The following is a 19,023-nucleotide window of genomic DNA, read 5'->3' as shown; positions in this document are numbered from 1 at the left end:
CCTCTGTGCTTCTCTCCTGCAGCTTCTGCGGGTCTCAGTGTGCCTTTCCTTCCTTCTAGTTGTAGAGTTTACAGTCAGCCAGGCTTCCTGTGGTTCTGGATGAAGTCCGTGTTGTTTCTCTGAGGTATTAATCAATTGTTGTGAGCGGCATTAACTTCCCGGTGTTTATCTCTGCCGCCATCTTCGTTTCCCCCATTTATAAGATTTAATTGATGATGCAGACTAAGAGAAACTACATGCTGTCATGCTAGAGTTTTTGTTTGTTTTTTAACATCAGCTTCATCGCACACACACAAAATTATAATGCAGTTATTCTGTATACATACAAAAATATTTGCAATATTAAACCACCATCAGTTTCTATTTCAATTGATCAAAATACAGAAATTTGTTTGGATGCAATTAGGAGTTTTATGTGCAACAAAATTAATTCTAAGTCCCCAAAAATTGTACATTCACTTTTTTTCTGATATTTCAATTGATGTTTTTTTTTTCTTTTCAGATTTAAACTACTGGAAATAATAATTATTCAAAGTGTGTATACATTTTTGGGGACACCCCATATAATTCTGCTCCAGTTATGATTAGAACATAGTTTTTACCATGTATCCAGGCTCTGTCAAAATTTATATTCATAATATCATCACAGCAGCAAATAATTTCATCGTCAATGCTGAGTTGTAACTGAATTTATCGCGGTATTACAATGATGTCAGATGTTTCACCATCAACAGATGAACTTCTGAAAGCTTTACTTTGACTTCATGAATTGTCAGATGGAAAAAGAATTGAATCATTAACTGGAATTAACTTGACTGATTTCTTATTTGAAGTATCTGATGACCTTGACATAAAACTGGAATTACTTAACTCTTTGCAAAATTATTCTATTGCTAATGAAGGCAACGCTATATATTGCTTGGGACATGCGCAAGAAATCTTGAAATGGATTACGACTGAAGTTAATTTAGAAGAACAGACACTCAATCTAAATGAAAAATCACACTTCAAAGAGTGATGTGTCAATGGTACCTTTCCACGACTGCACATGTTGTTTCCTTTGGCCACAATCCTCTTAAAATAATGTTTAACTTTGAAGTAGATGCTGTTGCTTCTTTGGCAGATGTGTGTCTCTGCTTTTTATATGTTTAGTGATATCACTAAAACCTGGGATGTCAACAAACATTTGTGCAAGTTTTGTATTTGTTATCAACTTTCTTGAGAAAGGAACTTTCGGGACCTTATTTTTCAGTAAATATGCTCTTTCAAGTCTTTGGCTTTACTTTGTTGCCGTGGCTTTCCTTTTGAGCTTGTTGATGCTAAAAGTACTTGTTGCACAATTTTTAAGTAGCATTACCATTACTTTTTTCTGCATATCGATCTGTCTCAGGACTGATCAACCTTTAAATCCAACACCTAACCCGTAATTTCCTGTGTTCACTAATGAACAGCCTCATGGCTTTGTGACTCTCTCTGTCCAGGGTACATGCCTGGGCACCACTGGCTGGTTGACCAAGTGGCCAGCAGTGGCAGCCACTTGTTAAAGACCAAAAGGAGTTAGCTCAAGTGGGACGCGTTTCCTTTTAACAGCTAGCCCTAGGCATGCTATTCTTGAAAATGAGGGGTTAATAATACATTGCACCTGGAAACATCTGGGAAAGAGATATCCATTATCATTAGTCCTCTTTTAGATGTAACCACATGTTAACGTAAAAACTGTTCACCGTGCATGTGTCTTACAATATGACCATGGCAGATGCTAAAATCACAAGGTAAAGGGTTACTCCACTTGTTATCTATGCTGCATAATTTTTCCTCTTCTATAAAATGGGGGAAAAAACAGATCTATGCATGAAGGTGTTTGTAAGAAATAAAAGAGTTAACACGTATAAACATGCCCGGATCAAGGGAACTGTTTTACCAGAATTAGATATAATTATTATGATTATTACTGCTTTCCAGGAAAAACAAAAACAACACTATGGTCTCTTCAACAATTCCTCATTGTTGAAATAGTTAGAAACCAACATATTTCCAGACCCTTCCCTATCATGAATGCTCTCCTAGTGTTATATCGGCCAATTCCTGCCCCTTTATGGTAGGATTTCTGCAGATAATACTTCCATTGCTGCAACCGTGGGAATTAGCTTTGATGGGGAGCCATGTTACATATTTGTTGGCTCACATTAAACTTAAATCTAAAAAAAAGAAAGAAAGAAGTAAACCTAAGTGTATTTCACATAAACCCTTACTGAGCCATAGTTTCTCCATTTCAAACACAAACAGCTGGTTTATGAAGGTACACTCAGAATTTTCCATCTATCTGTATTTTATCGAATCTTGTTAGTTTTAGTCCATAGCTCTATTTCTGCTTAGATCTTTTTGAACATCCAATTATTAGCTTTGGATTCTTTGTCATCAAGAACATAGGTTTCAATTCAAATAGTTGTAGACTTAAATACCAGCTCTACCTTTTTATCAACTATACTAGAGGCCCGATGCATGAAATTCGTGCAAGGGATTCGGCCCTCCGCCGCCGTGGCAGCCACCTTGGCCCTCGCAGCCCCAGCTTTGTGAAGAAGGTTGTCCAGGAGGACATCTGCAAGGATGTCTGGTCTAATTAGTATATTATGCTTTTATTATTATAGATGGACTTGGGCAATTTCAACCTATGTCTCAGTTTTCTCATCTGTCAAATGAGAATAATAATATTTTTGCATCACAGGATTCTTGGGATGACTAAGTGCCAAAAAAGCTGGTCTATCTCTCAATAGCTTATTATGGAAATAAAATATTGCTATATAGTGGGGCCTTGACTTATGAGTGTCCCGACTAATGAGTTTTTCAAGATACGAGCCGTCTCTCGGCCGATTTTTTTGCTTTGAGTTGCAAGCTAAAATTCGGTTACAAGCCAGCTTCAGATACCCCACCGCTAGTTGGCGCAACCAACGTCACAGTGAACGCCACATCATCAGCCCAGCATCACGTGTCTCACTCGTTCACTTTTTGATTTGACATACGAGTAATTTGAGTTATGAGCTCCATCACGGAACAAATTAAACTCGTAAGTCAAGGCCCCACTGTAAATATATTTACTATATTGCAACATTACGTATTTTATCATTTATTACAGTAATTAATAAAATATTATTATGGAACACTGCACCAGGATAAGGATGATCGCGGTGATGTCCTAATGGAGACCTTCTCCCAGGTGGGCATATGACTGTTTACTGTGAATTGACCTTTCAACCAATTTCAAAACCCAACCAGTAAGAAATAAGATTATTACGAGAGTCAACACAAATTTGGGTTGGTTTCTTATGCTCAGATCTTTCACGTTTGATGTGTTATTTTTCGTGCCTTGCTCCCATTTTATTCTCCAACTCTGTGTGTGTGTCCAAATCAGTGTATCCACCTCAAAAAGTAAGTTCCTGGGCAGAAAACGTGTCTTCTGTCCCGCACCATAAGTGCGCATAGAATGGGTGTTGGGGAAGCATTTGATGGGATGATCTTCCTGACAACAGTTACACGTATTGAATACCATCTGAGAGCCAGACGCTTCATCACAATGACAGCGGGCACATCACCGTTCTTGCCATGTGCCAGGCCACCTTGGTGGTGCTTCACCTGAGTCAACCCATCTGATCCGGTGCCAATCCTACCGCTGACACTGCTATTCCCCCATTTTACAAACAGGAAACTAAATTCCAGGAAGGTTCGGTTTTGTCCAAGGGGCAGAGTCGGGTCACAAGTCAGAGAAGGTGGCTCCAGAGTCCATGATTTCAGCATCTAGCCATGCTGCCCCTCTGCGGGCTCCAGCCTCGCAGCGCCTCCTCCAGGGGTCTCACCAGGCGCCTCCGCTGCCCTGGGGCAGAAAGAAAGCTGCTGTGTGGACATCAGGCACGTAAACACATCCCAAAACAACACATCGCAAGGGCTGCAGATACCATCCCATTCAAAAAACGCCACCTCTTCTCCTCCACGCACCAGCAGGCGCTCCCTACACAGGAGATGCCAGCCACTGCCCTGCTGTGTGGCAGACCCCTGTCCCGCCCTGGGGCCCTGGGAGAGAGAGTACCCTAGACCAGCCTGCGTGTTCCCTCGCTCTGAGCCCACTTCTCTCTTCTAGGTGGTTTGCAAAGCGTACTTTAAGGATATATATTAAGACAGACAGGAGAGCGCTCATTAGTATTCAGGACCAGGTTCATACATAAAGGAGACCCGTTGCTAATATGATCCACCCAGCCAGCACCCTACACCAAAGAGTCCCCTCTCTGTGTCTGGGTGGCAGGAGGGAGGGGTGCTGGGAGGGTCACCTTGATCTTGTACATGAGGCCTGAAGGCTGCCCAAAGCCCAGCACTTCTCTGGGCACTCTCCTCCCACCTCCTCCGGCCCGGACCCAAACGCTGCGCAGCTGCCCGGTCACCATCGTCCTGGCAACCCCCGCCTGGCTTCTCTGTCCCTTGCCCTACTTTATTTTCCAAGCCCTTTCAACACAGCTTTTCCCTTTGGAATATAGCAAGGAGGGACAGAGGTGGAGTGATGGCAGCTCCTGGTCACATTCTCGCCGGGACGTGGTGGCCTGCACTCCAGGAGCGGTCACCCCCATCCCTAGACCCCACGCTGCCTGAGCGCCCAACCCCAATACTTGGGCGGGTTGGACCCAATGTGGTCAGCTGACACTGTCCCCCTTCCCCTTTGCTCCATTTCCCTTCCTCAGAGAGCTTTCCCCACGGCCACCACAGCTCCAGGCCCTGTTCCAGCAGCTGCTGCAGGACCCTGCCCTCCTGCCAACAGGCCACAACTCCCTGGTGAGCGCCAGAACCTTCCGGAAAAAGCCTCCTGGAGACGTCTGTTCCTTCCCAGCTCATATCCTCCTCCTTCCAGATCCATAGTAATGCTCTGGCAGAGCCCAAACCTCCCTACTCAGGCCTGCACCCGTGCTCCCTCCGGGAGAAATACAATGCACACCCTCAGGGGGAGTAACCTGAGGCTAAAAGACTAGTGGCTGGAGGGAGGGAGAAGGGATCATCTTCTTCAGTGTCTGAGAGCTACTCCAGCTCTTCCTGCGTGATCCCCCGGCAAGTGTGACTTGGCTGCTTACTGAAGCTCACAGCTATGAACCTGGCCCCTCCGACTCCAAACCCAGGGTTCTTTCCACCCAGCCAGAAAGAACACTTTCCGAGATCTCTCGGGAATAAAGACTCCTCCTCACTCTCCCACACACATTGTGGAAACACTCCCAACTCCCACAGCCCCAGTTACCATCATAGCTGCCTTTCTTCATGGCTGTCTGGGAGGGTGAGGCCAATGTCTTGGTCCTCTTTATAGACAACTCCCCCTCTCCCATCTTGGAGGTTCTCAACACTATGTGCTTTAAGGATATGTATTAAGATAGACAGGAGAGCGCTCATTAGTATTCAGGACCAGGCTCATACATAAAGGAGACCCGCTGCTAATATGACACACCCAGCCAGCACCATTGAAAACGTAACAGCTATCCCCTTCTGTTATTGCATGGGGTTCAGTAACAGCCTCTATTACAGCACTTGTCACTATATGGCAATACAACTTTTTGTCCTATTTCCCTACTGGACTGTGATTTCATCAAGGATAGGAGGCCATGAAAAATATTAACATTAGCTAATAGCTAATGAGTGCTAAGCATATGCCAGGCACAAACTAAGAAAGACATAGATTATACAGATAGATATATAGATATAGAGATAGAGATAGAGATAGAGATAGAGATAGAGATAGAGATATATAGACATTTATATATAATTTTGTGTATGTGTATTATATACAGAAATATATCATCTTATTTAGTCCTGACAGATATCTTACAGAGGTACTATTTTTATTATCTCTATTTTATAGATGAAGATACTGAGGTTTACAGGGGTTAACTAACTTGCCCAAGTAAAAGCAGAGCCGGAAATTCTAGAAAAAATGTTTTTATTATAATGTCAGGTTTTTAAAATCAGATGCACAATGTTATGTATTATATTATTCCAACTAGCTATTTTATTAAAAAGAAATACCATCGGGGTCATTGTCCGTGGCTAGCAGAAGTATGCATAGCTTTTGTTTTCTAAGGATGCCCAATATTTTTCAAGTGTTCTATACTGAATACATATTTCTATTGTTTATTTTGTTTATTTATTTAAAGACACAATAAAAGCTTTTGTACAAGTATTGCTCCTAGGACAATGGCAGATGCATCGCCAGAATTTTTTTAAAAAGAGAAAATACCTCAGAGAATCCACATAGAAAAGTGAGAGAGGCTGAGCCATTCTGGCTGCCTGCACCCCAGTCTTGCCTCCTCCAAACTTCCTTCCCGAAATCTAGTTCAGGTCCTGCCTTCACCAGTAAGAACTACCCCAACTCGGGGACCTGGAATAAAAAAAATAAACAAATAAACAGGAAAACTACACAAATATTGAGTAGTGTCATAAGTGGTAAATATGAAGATAAACATAAAAGACATTTCCTTCTTGCCCTGACTGGTTTGGCTCAGTGGATCGAGTGTCAGCCCACGGACTGGAGGGTCCCAGGTTCGATTCCAGTCAAGGGCATGTACCTTGGTTGCGGGCACATCCCCAATAGGGGGTGTGCAGGAGACAGCTGATTGATGTTTCTCTCTCATTGATGTTTCTCTCTCATCAATGTTTCTAACTCTCTATCCCTCTCCCTCCCTCTCTGTAAAAAATCAATAAAATATATTTTTTAAAAAAGACATTTCCTTCTTAATATTTAGAGTTTTTAAATGATAGCTGGCTTTTGAAACAAACCAAAAACAAAAAAAGGACTTTGAGGTTTATACCATATGGAGTAAAATCCATCACAATAATAAAATAAAGAAAGGAAGGGGGAAAGGAAGTATATTGCTATAAAGTTTTAAAATGGGAAGTAATGGACATAAGACACTGGGGGATAGGGGAGGCTAGGGGACTGTCTAGAGCGGGGGGGAAAAATGGACACATATGTAATACCCTTTGTAATAAAAAATTAAAATAAATAAAATAAATAAAATAAAATGGGAAGTAGTATAAAATCGACTTCCTACCTAACCTTCTTACCCTTATACTTTCTTATTCCATCAAATCCTAATGAACCCAGCCTTTGTCCTCATCATGAATCCTAGTCCCTATGCTTCAACTACTAGCATTGCTCCCTTGCCTTCCAGCTCAGCAGGGCTCCAGGCCACAACATAGAACCATAGATACGACAGTGCTAAGGCTTGGACATTATCCATTGCAAAGCCTCCCTCTATAGATAAAGAAAGAGTTCAGGCTTCCCCTACTTTCCCTGAAATGATGCTCTTTCTGTGGTCCTTCGCCTCCATGGCCAACGCTCTGCTTGCCTTGCCAAGCCCTGTGCTGGGCAAACATCTCCACGCAATTTCTCCATCTCTTTATGTTCATTGCTGCAGTGAATTGCTTAAGAAATTAATTAATAACATCAAGAACCTCATTGATATTTTCGGCATCTAACCTCAGCCAAGATTTCAAACACTGTTTTGCATTCCTTTTGTTCATCTCTATTTAATTTCTTACTGGAATTCATAACTTCAGTCTCAGATGCGTACCTTCTAGTTCTCCTGCATCTTCACATACCCTCTGTCTTCCTGGGGTGAGCATCTTAAAGTTCTGTGTTCTGGCATTGGAACCATCCACACGCCTTTTTCGTTGGGGATTTTCCCACTGTGGAAGGCAGACTTCGAAAATAGCCCCTGAGATTCCTGGCCGCTGCTGCACACACACCTTCTCCCAGTTATTCAGACACTCACACTTGAACTCCCAGTTACTCAAACACCGATTTCAGATATAATTAAATTCCTAAGTCAACTGACTTTAAATAGGAGATTACCCAGAAGAGCCTGGTCTACTCATGGTAACCCTTTAAATCTAGGTCTAGAGATCAGGGACAGAGAAAGTCCGAGACATTTAAATCACTAGGAGAGGTAATCAATGAGAAAGTCTCTATCGCTGGCTTTGAAGATGGAGGGGCCACATAGCGAGGGATGCAGACAGTCTCTAGTCTGAGTGGTGACGAGCTGAGAGCCAGCAAGGAAGCGAAGCCCTCAGTATTACCACCACAAGGGACTGGATTTTTCCACAACCGTGGTGACGAGCTGAGAGCCAGCAAGGAAGCGAAGGGACTGGATTTTTCCACAACCACGTGAGTTTGGAAGAGGATCCCAAGCTCTAGGTGAGAGATCCGTCTGACCAATGCCTTGATCGGAGTCTTGTAAAACCCTAAGCAGAGAACCCAAGACTTCTGACCTGCAGAACTCTGAGTGCTGTTTTAAGCCATTAAACTTGTGGTGGTTGGTTATGCAGCAGGAAAAAGCTATCCTACGGTTTGCCTTTGGGTACGAGCAGAAAACAGTCCCCTGCAGGAATATGACTTTTTCCTAAGCGTTAACAATATCGTGGCTTTAAAAACGACAGGTCAGGCCCCAGTCACTCCTGGAGTATGGTGGCTTACACATGCCCACAAATTCTTGAACATTCCGCCCTCCCTGGAATACAGGCGGACCGCGGTGACTCACTTCTAACGAACTGAATGCAGTAGAAATGCCATGTGTGGCTCTGCAGTAAACAGCAGTACAGCTTCCCGTTGGCTTCCCCTCGGATGCCTGCTCTTGGAACCCAGGTACCGGGCTGTGAAGAAGACCAGGCCACAGGGAGAGGAAACGTACCGGTGTCCTGGCCAACAGTCCCAGCTGAAGTCTCAGTCGATAGTCACCGGCAAGTACCAGACACGTGAGTTTTTGAGATGATTCCAATTCTAAGCCTTTGGCCATAACTGAATGAGAGCGCCTGACTGATAATCACTTCATTTAGCTCAGACAACCCTCTGAGCCAAGAGCAATAATAATAATAATAAATGACTGTGTGGGTCTGTTTTATGCCACAAAGTTTGAGACGGTTTGTCATGCAGCAATAGATGGGTTTATAGTCTACTGGAGAAGAGCAGCCATTAAGCAATCATCCAAAAACATAAAGTCAATCATAAGGGTACCATGCAAATCTCTCCGCCCCTGGGTCACAAGACACTCCCCCATCCCAGCTCTTCTCCTCCCTTTTCCCAGCTGCCCTGTCCTTTTTAATGGTGTCCCTGTCCTGACAAAAACCAAGATTGCTGAATTGGAGTCATTCTTGACCTGTTTTCTTCATATCCAAACTCAATCAATGATCACATCTTGTGGATTCTATTCCCAAAGGTGCCTCCCCTCTGGCTGTGTCTTACTGACCCCACCACCGCCGAGGCCCAGTTCAAGCCCTCAAAATCTCATCCCCGGTTTAGCAAAATGACTTCCCCGATTGGTCATTCATCTCCTTACCAATTCAGCGCTGTCTTTTCTTCCCGTTTCAAAACAAAACAAAACTAAACTAAACAAAACAAAAAAACTGTGCTATCTCCTCAGTGGCTGAAACATACCGTCCGGGTATCTCAGGCCCTTCCTGGTCACTGCTGACCCAGGCTCTGGCTTCCTTCCTACACGGTTCTGCTATTGCTGCTGCACTCGGAGAATCTGGACTCTCTGATGCCTCTGAGCTCTCTATCCCTCTACCGCAAATGCCTTTTTCCTACCCCATGTGTCCAGGAGTCCACCTCCTATGAACTGCCACAGCTCCTCTGGCAGTGGTCGCACTAGACCTATGGCTGAGAAATAATGATAGCTGCTGCCGAGTTGATGTGTGGCCCACTATTTCCCACAACACATGTTAGGACTTTCAGCTGAGCTCATGGCCAGCTAGACCACCCTTCTAATACATCATATGAGTAAGTTCTGGAAGAAGGAATATAACCTGAAAGGTATGTGCCCTCTGGTTATATCCTTAAAAGAACAAGCATGCCCTCCCCGGCCTTTTGCCTTTCTTGCAGGCGGGGACATGGTAAGGGCTGGAGCACTATCTTGGTTTTAGAGATGGAGCTACATGTTGAAAATGAACGAGAGTCTGACCTTTTACCTCTGGACAGAGAAAATGAGCTTCTATTGTGCTTGGGCGACTGGATGTGGGGGTCTCTTTGCTACAGCAGCTTCGTCCAGACCCTATTTAACATCATAGCTAATCTTTCTATCGAGAGTTTGTTATGTGGAAGTCATTGTAGTCACATCATTTGATCCTTACAATATTATGAGGAAGAGACTATGAGAGATGAGAAAACTGAAGCTCAGAAAGGCTCTGCAATTTGCCCACGGCGACACAGCTAGTAGGTAGTGAAGTTCAAACTCAAATGTCGTCACTTGATTTTAGAAGCTGTACTTTTTACCACTACTTGTCCCTTTGCTTTGATCCACAGCCGTGAGGCATAGACAGACCTCACTGAGATTTGCTAAGTGTCCACATAAACACTTAAAAAAAATGCATTGTATGTAGTGGATACTCAATATACGTTTGTTGAACGAATGATTGATCGGGTTTAGGGAAACAGTCTTTCTGAAAGTCCCTCACTATAATAATACGATACAGTTGTCTCTGGCTAGTTAGCAGTCCTGCATCCCGGTTTTACACAGCAGAACACTCTCCGAAGGGCTTATTACCAGACAGTTTTCTCTCTGACCATATATCACAGCACCTTTAGTCCACATCTGTATCCATTCTATACACAACCCACGGAGAGCCTCGGGGAGTATAGCAGGCAGTTGGGGGAAGCGGCCAGCCTGCTGCAGTCACCTGCATTTATTTACACAGCTGCTCTTCCCCGTGTCCAAGCAGAAGACTCTGGCCCAGAAATTAGAGATGGAAATAAAATTAGGGGCCTTTTTGAAGACTGCTGTGCAGCATCCTGCATCCTGGGCTCTCCGCGGGCATGTGGGGTCCAGGGGCTTTCAAAGTCTTCCTTTGTGCTGTGTTAAGGGTCTTGGTACAAAGTGAGTAATGCTGAGAGCTCGGGGCTGTGGGAGAGGTTATTCTAAAGCACTCATGTCCTGCTGGGAGGGCTGAATGCGTTCCCTTCTTCAGGGCTCTTATCTGGAGCCCTTCGATAGAAAAGGAATAGAACAGAACGCTTCAACTGTTCTGGGGTTGCCGTCAGCCCTCTCCTGGGAAAACTTGTAGCAATAAACACAAATCAAGAGGAAACCAAAGAATGGTTTTTTTAAAAAGGGTCTTCAAACAGCCAGGCTTTATTTTTTCAAGTGGGGGGACTAAAAGCGGAAATCAGAGCCAACTTTCTTTCTAATTAAGTTCTACAGACCTCCCAAAATACAGCCCAGATGCTGGGATGAGCATGAGCGAGCTCTTCCATGGAGTGTGCTTGAACTCGGTCGCACTCAAGATAGAGAATGACTCTTAAAACTAAAAAGGAAAACATAAAAACCATCACACAGAGACAGAGAGAGACCATAAAAACTTGTTGCAATCTCATGACTTGCATTAGTTCTTTGGGGAGGTTATGCAATAAAGCTGGATTCCTTTTCATCAGTACACTCAAAGATTAATTCACTCTTCCCTTTTGATTGCAATAATGATGTACATTGAAGATTATTCTTTCTTTTCTATGAGCACCTACTGTATTAAAAGTCAGCACTGAATGACATAAACTGATGAACAAAAATAGATCCAGAGACACAGAAGCATCGAACAGGCCGTCAAACCTCAGAGGGGTAAGAGATCAACTAAAGGACTTGTATCCATGCACATGAGCATGACCAATAACACAGACAATAGGGGGTGGGGGCAGGTGGGGAGAGGTCAATGGGGAAAAAAGGAGACATGCAAAGCTTTCAACAGTAAAGGATTTTTTAAAAGTGGGGAGAGGTCAATGGGGAAAAAAGGAGACATGTGCAAAACTTGCAACAATAAAGTTTTTTTTTTTTTTAAGCCAGCATTATTTTGTTTCAGAACATGTTTGAGAAGAATGCCCCTGCCCTGGAGTTCCCTGGAGCCCTGTGCCTCAGGGCTGCGGTGCGAGGGCTGGAGAGGTTAGATGGATCAACCACCTCGAGGAACATGTGGATTAGGAGGAGCTAGATGATATCCAAGAGGTATGTTTGACTGACTGGCGGTCGGTTTTGTGCAGCCAGATCTCATGGGCTAGAAGTAGAATGGATGTAGAGTAGACGATTGTCCCTGGCCTCAAGGTCAAAAACTCAGGGAGGATGCTGGGTCTTTCTCCTCACCAACTTTAGGGTCCACAGCAATAATCCCATCGATACCATCACAGACATGAAATACACCCTGAGTAGAGGGAACCATGCATGGTGTCACTTTGAGGTTAATTCATTTGCGGTGAGAGAGTCAGGCAGAGCCGAGTTATGTAATAGTTGCCAGGAAAGACGGATGATGCCGTCGTGAAATAAGCAGCATTGGAAAGAGTCGAACTCAGTGTCAGGATTTTAACTGGAAGCAGTTGAAGTTTGGGCTGGAGATTATTTATCTGTGAGACTGTATTAAGGATTATTTGTAAATCATTGTAGTGTAGGGGAAACACCAATGGGAAAAATGCATCTTTACGAGCTTTTTCGTGTTTACATTGGGTGAGAGAGAATACCATCATTAATGTTGGGGATTTGTTGAAGGCAAGATAGGCTTTGCATATGGAATGAACTGAGGTAGAAGATGAACGTTTCAGTGTCTCTTCTTAACATCTCTGTGTATTATGCCTCTCATCTTAAAAAGTGAAATAATAATTTAATCCTACCACCATCGAATCATCAGAAGGGAAAATCTGTTTCCTTTCCTATGAAGGGTAACTTCCAAGGGCTCTTTCCAACCCCTCACTCACTCCTCTTCAACAGCAAAATTCCCTACATCCATTCTACAAAACAGTGTGGGGGCTCAAAAATATATTATTACTTTTTCTCCCACTGTCTGAGTTCTTCTAGCTGGGCTACTCATCAAATTCACAAAGACAGATTAACAGGAGAAAATCAAGGTTTTCATACATGATTACAAGAGTCCACATGGGCATGAAAATGCCAAAGGCAGTGAGGCAACTTTGGGTTCAGAAAGCATTTTGCACAAAGGAGGAAAGGCAAGGTGGGACAGGGTAATAGTTTTCAGACGTGAAAATGGGTGATTCACAGGTGGTTGAGGAAGAAGGGACCAAATTAGGCTCAGGCAGCATCCTAAAGTCTCCTTCCTGGAGCAGAGTTCTCTGTCTGAATCTCTTGGGCGGGAATAAAGAGAGGGTCAAAGGTTCTTTTTGAATCTTGTTTTTCAATAAACAACTTAAAATCCGTATCCCAAAAAGGCAGCTTCAGGGTGGCAAAACTTTGTTTCTCTTCAATAGCAAAAGCAAACAAACAAAACCCTTAACAATTCAATAAATAGGCAAATGATATGAAATAGAAATAGCTCTTACAGGTAGGAAAAGATGCCCCATATAATTCACAAGAGAAACATGAAAATAACTCTACAATTGCTTTTTTTTTTTGCCTATTGCTATGGCAAAAATAAAACACCTACATAGAACAATACGTGAAGGAACCAGTGCTATCAATATATTATTGGCAGGAGTAAAGTGGATACATTCTCCACCAAGAAGAATTTGACCATATCAGTTATAAGTGTGTATCCTCTTTGACCCAGAAATTCCTCTTTTAGAATTGTATTCTACCAATATATGTGCAAAATATATAAGGTATTGCGCTGTGTTATAATAACTGCAGCACTATTTATAATAGCAGAAAATTGAAAACCATGCTATTGCGCTCAATTAATATTTGACCAAGGAGGCAAGAACATACAATGGATTCAAGACAGTCTCTTCAATAAATGGGGAAACTGGACAGATACACGCAAAAAGAAAGAAAGAAACTAGGCCACCAACTTACACAATACACAAGAATAAACTCAAAATGGATAAAAGACTTAAATGTAAGTCATGAAAACAGAAAAATCCTAAAGGAATCCATAGGCAGCAAAATCTCAGGCATCTCTCATAGCAATATGTTTACAGATACATCTCCTAGGGCAACGGAAACTAAGGAGAAAGTAAACAAGTGGGACTACTTCAAAATAAAAAGCTTCTGCACAACAAAAGAATCCATCCACAAAACGAAAAGGGAGCCCACTGTGTGGGGGAACATGTTTGGCAATGATACATCTGATAAATGGTTAATATCCAAAATATATAAGGAATTCATACAACTTAACAAAAGGAAGACAAACAATCCAATTTAAAAATGGGCAAAGGACCTAAATAGACACTTCTCCAAAGTGGACATACAGATGGCCAAGAGACATGTGAAAAAATGCTTAAAAGGCCCAGCCGGTGTGGCTAAGTGGTTGAGCGTCAAGCTATGAATCAGGAGGTCATGATTCCTGGTCAGGGCACATACCCAGATTGCGGGCTTCATCCCCAGTGAGAGGCATGCAGGAAGCAGCTGATCAATAATTCTCTCTCATCATTGATGTTTCTCTCTCTCCCTCTCTGAAATCAATAAAAAATATATATATGTATATATTTTGTATGGCCCAAAATACTGTATTTTTAACAAAAATATATATTTTTAAATGCTCCAAGTCACTGATCATATGAGAGATGCAAATTAAAATGACAATAAGGTATTACACCAGTCAGAATGGCTACCATCAACAAATCAAATGACAAGTCTGGTGAGGATGCGGAGAAAAGGAACCCTCGTGCACTGCTGGTGGGAATGCAAACTGTGCAGCCATTATGGGAAACAGTATGAAGTTTCCTCAAAAAATCAAATATAGAACTGCCATTTGACCCAGTGATCCCACTTCTAGGAATATATTGAAATCAGAAACACCAATCAGGAAGAATGTATGCACCCTTATGTTCATAGCAGCGCAATTTACAACAGCTAAGGTCTGGAAACACCCCAAGTGCTCATCAGCAGATGAGTGAATAAAAAAAGCTGTGGCACATTTACACCATGGATTATTATGCAGCAGTGAAAAAGAAGGATCTCTTACCTTATGAGGCAGCATGGAGGGACCTGGAGAGTATTATGCCAAGCAAAATAAGCCAGTCAGAGAAAGGCAAGTTTCACATGATCTCACTCATATGTGGAATCTAATGAACAAAATAAAATGATTAACAAAATAGAACCAGAGACATAGAAGCATGGAACAGACTGCAGAATCTCAGAAGGAAATCGAGGGAGGGTGGGAGGAGATCAACCAAAGAACTTGTGTGTATGTATAACCCATGGACAGACAATAGGATGGAAAAGGACTAGGGTGGGGGTGGGATGGGCTAGAAGGAGTCCATGGGAGAAAAAGAGACATGTGTAATACTTTCAACAATAAAGATTTAATTTGAAAAAATAAAATTAAAATCAATGAAAAAAATATCCTCTCGTGAGGATTAATAAAGGATATTACATTACATTTAGATATTATGTATACTAGTAAAATGTAGATGTAAGTTTTGTTGCATTACAATTGAGAAAAATGTTACCAAAACCATGAATTACTTTGTTTTACAAAAATAAATGTTTTATTGCATTAAAATTGAGAAAAAATACTACTATAAAAAATAAAACTAAATATTTATTATTAGGGAAGTAATTAAATAAAATATGATAAATCTTATAAAAATATAAGCTCTAGCCCTAACCGGTTTGACTCAGTGGATAGAGCATTGGCCTCCGGACTCAAGGGTCCCAGGTTCGATTCTGGTCAAGGGCATGTACCTGGGTTCTGGGCACATACCCAGTAGGGAGTGTGCAGGAGGCAGCTGATCAATGTTTCTCTCATCAATGTTTCTAACTCTCTATCCTTCTCCTTTCCTCTCTGTAAAAAATCAATAAAATATAAAATATATTAAAATATATATATATAAACTCTATGAGGAAAGGTATTTTTATTTGTTTTGTTCACTGCTATATCAGAACTTAGAAAAGTGCTTCACACATGGTATTTCAATAAGTAGTTGTGGGCTATATCCATACAATAGAACTCTAAGTAGAAATAAAAGAGAATAAAGAACCTTTTAAATACAGATGTGATATGATGTCCAAAATATATTAGGGAAAAATAGGACAGTGAAAAACAGTGTGTATTATATACTATTATGTGTGTGAACAGTACATATATTTGCTTATATATATATAAATATTTCTATTTTTGAATAGTCAACCTTTTGTTTACCATATTTCAGCAGCTTTGCGTCTTTAAATTTTGACCCATGTGAATGTATTCACTATTCAAAAGATAAGTATATAAAATTTAAACTATTAAAAAAATAAAATATAGTTCGCTATCTTGATTGTGGACATATATCAAAGCATCAAATTGTACTCTTGAAATATGAAGAATTTATTGTATATCAACTATACTTCAGTAAAACTACTTTAAAAATATGGTAAACAAGGAAAACACTGACTATTCAATAAATGGTGTTGGAATATTTGGCTACCATTTTAGGAGAACAAATTAAAATTAGATCCTTACATCACTGCAGACGTGAAAACAATTCCAATTGGATTAAAGTGCTAAAGTGAAAAATAAAATAAAATAAAACCCTATAAAAATGTTGGAACGTCCAAACCTGTAAGAATTTTTATGAGTTTAATTGAGCCAAACTGATGACAATTGCCTGGAAGCAAAATCTCAAGGGGTACATGCTCCAGAGAATGGCAATTTGGCGCCTTATTTTATCCATTACATTCAAGGGAGGAGGCTTAAGGGGGTTATAGGAAATTCACTGGTGATGGATTATGGAGGCAGAAGAAAGCAAAGAGGGGAAATCTCTGGAATTGCATTAAAAAAACACACACAAATAGACCCATACTTCTTTTACATAGGTGGGGTTAGGATAGTTAACAGTCAACAATTAACCTGATAACAATAACAATGAGGGGCTCTGTGGGCCCCTACTCTGTTGGGAGATTGTGCCCTGAGGGGTCTGGGAAAGGAAATCACCCTGACCTTTCAAAAAGGTATGCAGTCACGGATGCAAAATGACAGTAGACAGGCTCAAGTTACGGAAAAGAGTGACCTTTGTCAGGAAAGAGGCCTGCCCAGGAGGTGACCACCTGCCATGACCTCCTCTTAGTTATGTTGCCAGTGGAAATGGGGTCTTCCCTTGGAGCCCCAAGAAAAGCACTTCTGGGACCCACGCAGGGGAGGATGAGGGGTGGAGGTAAGGTTTCTTGAAGCTGGAGCAAACACAAGGGACTGTCCCCAGGTGCCTGGTGTCTGGGTCCCACCCACGGCCAGGTGGTCCAGTCCCAGCTGCTGTGAAGAACTCCAGCCCTGCCTTCAGCAAGCCCAGAAGGGCCAGGGCCCAGAACTCCTGTGCCCTCGGTTCCGTCCACGCCAAAGCTGAGTCCGGTTCAGTCTCCGTTCCCATCGGGCTAGCTTGCCCGTCCCCCCAGGCTCTCGCTTGGAGCCTGCACTTGGGCCTGTGCTGCTGCTAGGCCTGCGTGGCTGCTATGGGGAGAGAACAAGTGAAAAAAAAACAGGCGAATGAGCACAGTTACCAAGATAGAGGCCTTTGTTAAACTTTGACTATATTACCTCAGGCTTTCAAATTGGCCAATCTCTTTTCCAATCCTTCTGCGGGTTTGTGCTGGGCCCTCCCCCCAATTAATCCGGTCTCTTTCCCAGATTGGACTCCTCCTCTTTATGGCCTCCTACTTGGTTCCCACTGAGCATGCCTCAAAGCCAGTGGTTCTCAACCCTCTGGCCCTTTAAATACATTTCCTCATGTTGTGACCCAACCATAACATTATTTTCGTTGCTACTTCATAACTGTCATGTTGCTACTGTGATGAATCGTCATGCAAATATCTGATATGCAGGATGGTCTTAGGCGACCTCTGTGAAAGGGTCGTTTGACCGCCAAAGGGGTCGCGACCCACAGGTTGAGAACCGCTGCTCAAAGCAGAAAGTAAGCAAACCGCCCTCCCCCTGTGCCATGTTGGCTTCTACTAGGCAAGCGCCCAGCAGAGGAAAACCCTCCCCCATATCCAGGGGCGTGAACTGGTTGGGCTCCAGGTAGACTGGAAAGCCAGTCCTTCCTCCCTACTCGTGGGAGTGGGCAATGCTGCTCTCCCCTGGAGTCTGTGAAGCTGTAGCTTCTGACCTAATTAGGCTTGGCCAGCTGTGCTCCCCTCTCTTTTATTAATGCCTACGCTAACAGAAAGCTTCCATTGCAGACCATCCTATGTGGTTACTGTAGGTCCTAAACTTGTAAGGCTGCCCTGCAGGCCTCCCCTAAATTGGTCAGGTCTACTATGTGTCCCTTGTGTTGGATAATGTAGTACTTTTATACCTTTAAACAGGGAAAGGTCTTTCCAATAAAGGGGATTAACACCCCTCCGTCACCCTGTGTCAGGAGGACGAACTGGCGTTCCAATCTCCCCGGGGAACAACCAGTTCAGTTCACAGAGGCCATGGAGAAAAAAGTAACAGTATCAGGTTTCACCGTCTAAAATTTAAAACCTCAGATGAGAAAAGACACCAGGAACAAAGGTAATGTCTTTGACCAAAGCCTCAAGATATTCAGCAGACTATCATCCCATCTTAATGGTGCTGAGAAGGGAAGCGTGTGGAAACCATCGGAGACAGCAAGGGTTCTCCACCTTTCTGCGCCATTGTTCCTTTAGACCAGCGGTTCTCAACCTGGGGTCGCCTAAGACCATCGGAAAACACATATACAATTACATATTGTTTTTGTGATGAATCACTATGCTTTAATGATGTTCAATTTGTAACAATGAAATTGGGGGTCACCACCACATGAGGAACTGTATTAAAGGGTCGCGGCATTAGGAAGGTTGAGGACCACTGCTTTAGACAATTTAATGAGGTCTTTTCTCAGAATAGAATAAAACATATAAGTACATAAAATCAAACACAGACATTTGAAGGCCTTGTCATGTTTAAGATAATTTGACATATTAGGCAACACTTCTGCTTTTTCCTCCCTTACCTCACTGTCTCTCTTCCAATCCCTCCTTTTCTTCTCCATGTATAGGCATTGGAGAGCTCCCAGGGCCAGTCCTTGATGATCTATTCTTAATTATCTATTCTCTGGCTACACTCGCTGTGGTTAAGATGACATCCACCTCATTAACA

The sequence above is a fragment of the Myotis davidii genome, unplaced genomic scaffold (genome assembly GCF_000327345.1).
Source record: "Myotis davidii unplaced genomic scaffold, ASM32734v1 scaffold496, whole genome shotgun sequence".
In the NCBI taxonomy this organism is placed as follows: Eukaryota; Metazoa; Chordata; class Mammalia; order Chiroptera; family Vespertilionidae; genus Myotis; species Myotis davidii.
This window is presented reverse-complemented; position numbering follows the sequence as displayed.